This window comes from Ananas comosus, linkage group 3 (assembly GCF_001540865.1).
Source record: "Ananas comosus cultivar F153 linkage group 3, ASM154086v1, whole genome shotgun sequence".
Classification (NCBI taxonomy): domain Eukaryota; kingdom Viridiplantae; phylum Streptophyta; class Magnoliopsida; order Poales; family Bromeliaceae; genus Ananas; species Ananas comosus.
The window spans coordinates 11,204,861-11,214,642 of NC_033623.1; the positions used below are offsets into that span (position 1 = coordinate 11,204,861).

At 33.9% G+C, this 9,782-nt stretch overlaps 1 protein-coding gene across 1 annotated transcript in view; it reads right to left on the reverse strand.

Annotated features, from left to right (window-relative positions):
* The window catches only part of LOC109708019 (protein YABBY 4-like), an 18,305-nt gene extending 8,775 nt beyond the window's left edge, over positions 1-9,530 (reverse strand). The window contains exon 1 of the mRNA XM_020229586.1: positions 9,523-9,530. The gene's annotated coding sequence lies outside the window, so the exon portion shown is untranslated. The remainder of the gene's footprint in view (positions 1-9,522) is intronic.

The following is a 9,782-nucleotide window of genomic DNA, read 5'->3' on the forward strand; positions in this document are numbered from 1 at the left end:
CACTACAACAAAAACGGTCTATAGCGACACTTTTAAATGTAGGTACATGTCAAAAAAGTGCTGCTAGCTAAAATTACCGACACTTTTAAAAAGTGTTGCTATATGTGGGGTCGCTAGGTATATAGTGACAGTTAAAGAGTGTCGCTATAACCTAAAAGAGTACTGCTAATTTACCAACACTTATTTAAGCATTTAGTAACCGCTGAAACTCTATCTCGTTGGCTGCGGTGGCAGAGGAGGACGACAGGAAAGGCTCTTCGTCTAGAATTTCAGTGGATTGAGTGAAGAGAGAAGAAAAGATGGTAATTGATTTTTCTTTTTTTTTCTTTTCTGTTTGTAATCGGGTCAAATGGACTGGGTGTGGTGAGTTGAGTAGAGTAATTTTTTATTTTTGGTTGGATTGTGCTTTATATTTAGGCATAAGTAGATGTTTTTTTAAGTTTTAGTATAAATGGGACACTTACTCAAAAGTGTCCCAAACATGTGTCCCTATAAACTAATTCTGTTGTAGTGTAGATCGAACTGGGATAGTTTAATTAGGACTTGCTTTGATACCATTTAAGTGAAAGTTAAGATCCATCTACGAGCAACTGATCTAGGTGTAGTTTTTAAAAATGGCGTGGCCGATCGCATCTATAACATTATTGCCTAAATGCTTGATGGTTGGTATCTGGGTCTAAAATTTGATGTTTAGTTATTTCATATTTCTAACTGAGTTCATTTATAAAAAAAAAATTAGTGAAGCAGACGGCTTACTATCTTTTTTTTCAAAAAAAAAAGAAAAGAATACAATATAAATTAAGTGGGGTGCATGAGATGTTTGGATACACTGGATACACCTGATGCAAGCAATAGTTTCTCATCCCATGTGTTTCCCTTCGGTGATGAACTCCCACACAGTAAAAGATCACCAAGTTGGGATCGATCAGGAGCTCTATAGCTAACTAGCGTGTGGTCGATATTCCCGAGAGAGAGAGAGAGAGAGAGAGAGAGAGAGAGAGAGAGAGAGAGAGAGAGGAGGGCTCAGAGGCGGCAGAGGTGGGGGAGAGGAGCAAGAAAGGGACGTGTGCATGGGCCTCTTAGCTTTCCCTTTCTCACCCGTTGTTTTCGTAGTAATGAGCGAGGGAAAAAAGGGGGGGGGGGTTGTGTGTGTGTTTGAGTTCAAGTGTTTAGACCCCTACAATTCTTTTCTTTTTTTCTTTTTTTCTTTTTTTTTAATATTTCTCTCGTTTCTCGGATCCCCTCTTTAGACTCTTTGAAGAAGTAGAGCCCAGAGTAGCTGCAGTATATCTGCGTAGATCGTCGCAGTAGTTCTCTAGCGTCGAGGGTGTAATCGCAGAGAGCTTACTTTTAGCCTCTCCAAGCCCCCGCCTCCGCCTCCTTAGGATGGTTTGGATATTGGTATTTTGTACACAGAGGAGATAGATACCTTTGTCCAAAGGTACAAAGATCAAAGTGAATGAAACCTGTTAAAAATAATAATAATATATAATAAGAGAATGTGAAACAATAAATTATAGCATGCACCTGATGTATATCCATACATCATTTACTATAGGTATAAAGCTTACGCTCTAGGATATTTGTGATTCATATTTTTTTCTTTGTCTTGTCAATATTTTGTTTAATCTATGCGAAAAAAGGATTTAACAATCCTTGAATGTAGAGATGTAAGATTTATATCCTTAGAACGGTGGTATATGTTTCTAAGAATATTTCACAGAAATATTAAAATTAATCAAAAGTACATAATTCATGAAATATTTTTACAGTATATAAAAGGCCTACTTATCAAATTATTATATTAGTTTTGGACACAGATTTTCTGATAAATCAAATAATATTTCTTTCCATGCATGTTATTGATTTGTGACTATACGTTACTTTATATGTACAGAAATAGATTTTCAGAACTCGTGGTTTTGTTTGCATATAAATATTTCGTTCGGCGCATTTCTATCTTTTTTTTAAAATTTAAGAAGCCTATAGCATTTGATAGAGACTAACCAAATGTTTAGAAAGACATAATTAACGCACTTGGTCTTCAAGTCATTTTTTTAGAATAATATAAATAATTTCATAGGTATAATGTACTGGATCATAAATGTTAAGACATTTTAAAGAGTGAAAAGTAAACTTCTAAATTACAATCACAAGCTAAAAAGTTTAAATATGAATCACTCAATAATGGACATGATGTATGAGGCGTACAAGTAATATTTGCTTACCCGCAGCTAATTTTTCATGTCAAAATAATGTTCATTAAACTAAAATTTAGGTGAATATTAATTTCCACTGCTTTTATAAGATAGAAAAGTTACCACTGATTTTCGAACTATAGTTATTTTATTTCTTATTTATTTTACCAAATATTTTCACGCTAACACATAAAATGATGACAAAATTAAAGTTAAGCGTAAAGTTAGTTTTTTAAAATATTTTTGTCTCTTTCTTTTTCATGATTAACTTTTCTTCCATCCAATGCAAATTAAAGCCAATTACAGTGTTCTGAAAAAGCAGAGCTACAAAAAAAATAGTAAAAGAATTAAATATTTACAGTAAAAAAAAAAAAAAACTCCGTCATTCTTTTATTTTTTGGTGAAATAAGCATGCCCTAGGCGCAGGCAATAAATTTTTTTTTTTTGAGAGATAAGTAGCACGCTATCTGCTTCGTTTATTTTATTTAGAAATAAATTTAGCTAGAAATGTAAATTAATTAGAATTCGAACTTAAATTTTGGGTATGAACTATTAAGTCCTTTGTCGCTTGCTCTAGGAACAGTCGGTAGGCGCAGGCAATAGTTTGAGAGAGAAATTGTAGGCAATAGTTTAGAGGGAGAGGGAGCTAATAAAAAGAAGAGAAAATTACAAAGCTTTTCACTTTTGATGATTTGACAGCACACGACCCCTCCTCACTCAGTAACAAAAGAGCAGCAGCAGCAGAAGACAGAGATCCTCCACTCTCTCTCTCTCTCTCTCTCTCTCTCTCTCTCTCTCTTCATTACAACCCTTGTCCTCTTCTCAAATTCCCCCCCCCTTATCTTTCTCTCACCATAAAAATAAATATTAAAACCTTCACACTATCTTAGCATTTAAAAACAAATGGCTTTATCTGTTTCTTTGTTAGCTTTTAGTTTGGATTGGGGTGGCTCCTCATTCTCCTCCACACATTCCGAGGGGTGGGGATTAGGGTTAGGATTGTGGGATCCAACCATAAATCTCTCTCTCTCTCTCTCTCTCTCTCTCTCTCTCTCTCTCTCTCTCTCTCTCTGAAACGCAGAGAGAGGCCAAAACCAAGCAACAACCCACATGGAACCCAAGCATTCCCACCCCTTCCTTTCCAAACTTGTGCTCCTGCTTTTTTCACTGTGCTTCTCCCCCTTTCCCCACCCATTTACACTAAAGCCTGCGACGCACCAACGCCACGCACACACTCGCGTACACTTCGCCGTGCTTTTCTTTTAGCTGTGCGTGCTTGGACTGTCCCAGATTATTGCCTACCTACATCACTCCACCCTCCATGAATGGCGTACTACTGTGATAAAGATTTACAGTTTCCACCGCATTAATTTGGTCGGAGTAAAGATATTGGTCTTTCCCTCAAATATAACATGCATATATCGTCCTACGTTAGATTAAACGCGCTCATGGCTACGCGTCGCGTCATGTTATATATATATACACGACAAAATGAATATTTTTATTCTTATTAAACTTGATTTACAGCCGAACTATAACTTCATCAATCCAAACGTACCATTATATACTCTCACACTATATTTACTATTTGTGAATGGTCAATGCCCTTCTCACGACTTTTCTTCGACTTACAAGAACTTTATTTATAAAAATGGTCTCATATAAATAAATAATAATTAAGAGAGTAGTACTGGAGAGTTCATACCACTTTATGAATGAAGTGGGTAGCTTGTTATTTTTTTCTCAAAAAAAAAAATGAACATAAGATTTTGGATTCATATTTAATGGATTTCCATAGATAATTTCACACAAGTGAGCTTGAACCGGACTTGGCCTACCTAACAAACATTTTTCTTCATGAGATTAAAAAAGAAAGGAAAAAGGAAACGCATATCCTAAGCATATCCCCTACCTTCTTAGGATGGGTCCGTTGAAATGAAATAAGCATCCTAATTAAGCATCCTCATATTTACACATTTCTTCTAAATTTATATATCTCTTTTACTACAATTATTAAAATTGTATAGTATTACTATATGACTGGTGCGTGTGTATATATATATATATATATGTGTATATATATATAAAACAAATATAAGAGTTTTTTTTTTTTTTGCAGTGTGGTATATAGACCAAGACCATGAATAATTTTCTCAGGACCACAGCACACTGACCGGTCCTTAAGCAAACTACAATAACTCCATCGCCCTTCAATGACGCGCAGAGGAGGTGGGGCCTCCATGTGGAGCTACATCCACGTCATCATTCCCTCGTGGACCATCATATCCCCATGGTTGATGTTGTTATTGGGCGATGATGGTGTGCACGTGTCGCTCGTTCAACTGCGTGGCGAAGTGGTTAATGCCACGGCCGTAGTAGACCATACCAGGGGGAGATATATAGACCCATACACAAATCAAAGAGGACGAGAAACCATTCCTTAGACTGTGCCCACCACGTCATTTGTGAACCAGCCCAAATACTACGTAAATTCATTTTTGTTTTCCATACTTATATTTTTATCATGTAAGTGAGTGAGTGAGATTGTTAAAATTACATATCCATGCAATGTTTTTATTGAGATCGATGATTTGGTTGACAGAAGGGAAGCAGACGGGATCGACGGCTGAGATAAAAGTGCGGTTCACGGCTGATATGATGGACCAAGTATAGGCAATAGTTTTTAGTGGGAGAGATTCCCTTTAAATGATCTGAACGGGTCTGATCTGATCTGATCTGATGTGGTCTGGTCTGATCATCCTATTGAATGGGCATCACGAGTAACTCGTGATACGAGAAACTCTGCACTTTGTCTTCAATTTGTGTCTCTCTCTCTCTCTCTCTCTCTCTCTCTCTCTCTCTCTCTCTCTCTCTCCCCCACCATACCAAACCCCTTCACTCTCTCCTTCTCTCTTTTCTCTCTCTCTCTCTCTCTCTACTCTCTTAATTCCGTGCGACCTATATTATTTGCACTAGGCTTTGCGCCCATCTCTATAGGTACTTCTCTACTTCTTATCATCTCTCTCTCTCTCTCTCTCTCTCTCTATGTATGTGTGTATCTCTTTCTCTCTCTACTCTCTTAATTCCGTGCGACCTATATTATTTGCACTAGGCTTTGCGCCCATCTCTATAGCTACTTCTCTACTTCTTATCATCTCTCTCTCTCTCTCTCTCTCTCTCTATGTATGTGTGTATATATATATATATATACATATATATATATATATATATATATATATATATATATATGTATGTATTATATGTGTGTGTGTAGCTAAGTAGTGATACGTAAGGACACAGAGCTATGATGAACCTTGTCGGTGTAGACGATGGGGGAGGAAGAGGAGATGGGTGAGCGAATACCGAGAAAATTAACAACAAAGAATAATAAAAAGTTGGCCACACTTAATGCACCCTGCTCATGTTTGTTGCTTGGTGTTATATAACCAACCTGACCTAGCTAGCTCCCCCCTTCTCTCAATCTCTCTTAACTCATCTTATTCATGCCCAAAAAATCGATCCATTTGATGGAAAATAACTCAGTCATTATTGTAACATTTTCATTCGCATGCACGGTGGAAATTCAGGAGCACGCATGACGGAGATCAGATTACAAACTAGTCTTAATTCGCATGCATACATGGTGGAGATCATGTGAACCACGTTAAGTACACTTTCAAAAAATCAATATGATAGGACAATAATATAAAAATAATGTGCGCGATTTTTATTCCAGTACACATATAAATATGTACCGATTAGGTTCGATGTAACTGAATTTAATAAATTCGATCCGCTTCCGAAGTACCTATGATACATTATTATTATTTTCATTATGTTATACTCATTACTTTGTCTCCTTCCTCCTTCGTAGTGCACGAACCCTATCTAGTATTAGGGCTCATGAAGCAGCTTAGTTAGAGAGAGAAAGAGAGGCCGCATGGTGGAGGTAGTAGGCGAGCGCTTCGAGGAGTTGGACATGGCGGTGGCCTCTGCCAAAGTTGTAAGAGTGCACGGGAATAGAAATTGAGGCATCAATTAATAAGTCTTAGGATCTATTAAAGAGATTGCCTGGCCTCAAAGTCAACTTAGAACTTAGCTGTAACCAAGCATGCATGACGATCCCATGCAGAGTAGTTGACCACCTCGTTGACAAACCCCACTGTTGATGTTTTAAATTATATGTTAGGTTGGTTCCCTAGTTAGAGCTTCTCTACACCATGTATATACGGACCCCAGTCTCAATTTACAGCTTTGGACAGGGTTGGGTCGAGCTTGGACTCGAATTCATTTGAGGTTTGTGTCAAATTGGGCTAAGATCTACAGAGAACTAACCATCACTAGGCCCAATTGTATGGACCGCACTTGTCATTTCGTGAGCCCAATTGACAACCCTAGTGCTAAGCTGCATTGCAAGGGAAGAACTATAAGAACGAACTATAAGAACTATATATAAAAGAGAAAGATACACGAAGAATCAATTCTTCGACCAGAGAAAAATATTATTAATTAACTCTAAAGGCTAATTATATTAATCGAAAGACACACATATATATAAAGGGTCGATACCAGAATTCTACATAATTGAAAATAATAAATTCTAATTTATCGCTATACCTAAACTCATCAGAAATAACTAAATAATTAGACTCAAAATAAAAAAATATATAAAACTTTCTGAAAATAATATAAAAAAGCAAAAATGGAGATCTGAATAGTTGAATTTGGATTCCAGACTCAGCCAAAACTGTTTTGTCATTCAATAGGTAGATTTCAAAAAGTGTTTTTCGAATTGGAGTTCGCATGCTGAAAACGGACACACGATAGAAAAGTTATGGTAGTTTAAAGATTTTTCACGCTAATTATAAAAATTATTGAACTTAGCGGAATTATCGGCTCAGTTAGTTGATCAGTAACACTTTTTCAGAAACTCTAACGCTAAATTTGACTGCATCACTTAGTTGAACCATATAGGTGTGGAATACATATATAGTAAAGCCTTTCAATCACCAACCACAAGTTGTACGGAGAATATGTACTTCAACAATCTAATTTACCCCCCACACTGCTTTAAAATTTACTCGTTCATCCAAAATTAATGGTGAAGTAGGTGTCTCGATGCATTAAAAGCTTAGTATAATTGTTTTTCTTCAATCGCACTGTATTTTCAGACATTTTGTAGCTCAAAGAGAGCATACGTTGAGTAAAATTTGTGAGCATAGTAATATTCCGTAAAAAGGATTTAACTGGTCATACTTTTTTTGAGAGAGAGAAAAATAACATGCTTACCATCTCGTTCATTTTTTAAAAAAAATCTACTAAGTTGAAATTTAAAGCAACTAAGTTTTGATTGAGTTTGGGGCCTCGAAAACTGACCATCAAACTCTCCACCCCCTACACTATGGTCAGTCGATATATAACTAGTGCAAATGTGACCTGAACCCGATATATATATTACTATTTTACATCTCTTATTTGGAACACCATAAGAAAAATCCATAATGGAGATTTCAAAGTCCAAATTTAATTTATTGAACATATTCTACAATATTTCAAAAGGCTTACGTATGATTGAGAACATAAACTTTGGACAGCAGTAGTTTATAGATCAAGCAATGTATATATAACTCCTTTTTCTGTCGTTAATTTTTAAAATTATTCAGTGACTTAGTAATATTGTGTGTGTATATATATATAGAATTATATATATATTGAAATAATTTTATCTAATAATTAATAACTCATTCGAAATAAAATTTTTTTATTACGATTGGAGTTAGAATTTTTTTTGTTTTCTCCAAAAAAAGAAGCTGCCCGTTTTATTCATTTTTTTAAAGAAATGAACTTAATAGAAATGTAAAACAACTATACTTCAAATTTGGAATCTGGGATATCAATAATCAAGCTCTTTACCTACCTGCGCTAAGGACAGTCGGTCCAGAAATTTAATTTTTGCTTATTGAAATGTCTTTTAATCTATGATCGGGTTGATAAGATAGCACACTTTGGTCTTGCTCGGATGTCAAAATAAGTTATTCATTCATATCAAATTAAGTATGAAAATTTTTATTGAAATTTAACAGTGTGACCAATTATCCAAAATTGAATAATATATTCAGCTTTCAAATTATTTTTCTAGAATAAGATAAATCATATTGTAAGTGAAATATACTATTCTATTTGACGATGGATACCAAAATCTTTCAAATAGCAAAAAATAAATTTCTATCCTTCAATTATACAAGAGAATCTCGATACCGAATAAATTATTATTGGATAGCCTATTTTGATATTCAGACAAGACATATACCTAAAAAATAATTTATCTTTTTTTGAGAATAGGTAGCACGCTACCTGCTTCATTCATTGAATGGATGAATTGGGCTACAAAGGTGAGGCAGCGAGGGCCTCGAGGAAAAACAATATCAGCAGAGGTATATAAAAAAATAATAATAATAATAATAATAATAATAATAATAATAACTATTAATTTATCTTATTCTGGAGAAAAAATGACTTTCAAGGCCAAAAATAGTTTGTCTACTAAAAATTTAATCGCTCACACTCCAGATCTGTCAAATTTTATAAGCTTTATACTTAAGTTAAAGAAAAGGTATGCTTCAACACATCATAGGTATTGAAATCTAACTATTAATTAGTGAAAGGATATGTTTGGATTTTATATTAATTAAGTAACCTGCTGAACATGTTACCGACTTAAATTAGTCAATAAGGTAGTATTGTAGCAGTATATAATAAATTTTTAATAAATTTTTTGAGAGACCTCAGGTACCAACTACCAAATAGTTTACCACTTACGTTAGCAACTATTTGTTAATTCCTTAATATTGTTGTTTACCAAATTAGATAATGCTCAGTTTGTTAAGTATCCAACTCAAAAAGAATATTGAATTTAAATTTGATTTTTAAACGTAGTATTGTAGTGTAAAATTTTTATTTTGTAATTTAAATTCAATTTTTAAATTTAAACCTAAATCATACTCTCAAACTTAAAATCAATTTTTAATTTTTGATGTAAATTAAAATTTTAAATTTAAACTAAATATTTTATTCTGAATTTATATTTTATATTTAAAAAAATTGAATGCGATACAAAATTAAGTTTCATAGCGTTGTTTTCAAGTTAAATTCACAGTTTGGATATAATTAGAATTTCTATCATTATTGTATATATTTGAAAAGTCCACAATAGTTTTAGTTTAATAAGACAAATCATGGTGAATACTACATATATCTCAATAGCAGGTCACCTCAAGAGTTATAATCAATCTCAACTTCTTATTTTGAAAAATTAGCATGCTACCTCTCTCTCTCTCTCTCTCTCTCTCTCTCAAAAAAAAAAAAAAAAAAAAAAAAAAAAAAAAAAAAAAAAAAAAAAAAAAAAAAAAAAAAAAAAAAAAAAAAAAAAAAAAAAAAAGAAGAAGAAGAAAAAAGAAGCAGTCAAAGGATGTATTAAAATCGGCCTAATTATCAAAATATGTATCTAATAAAATGTTAATGAACTTAAAAAGAACAATTAAGTTTTAGGTGTTACAAAACCTATTGTTTGTATTACTAGGCCGG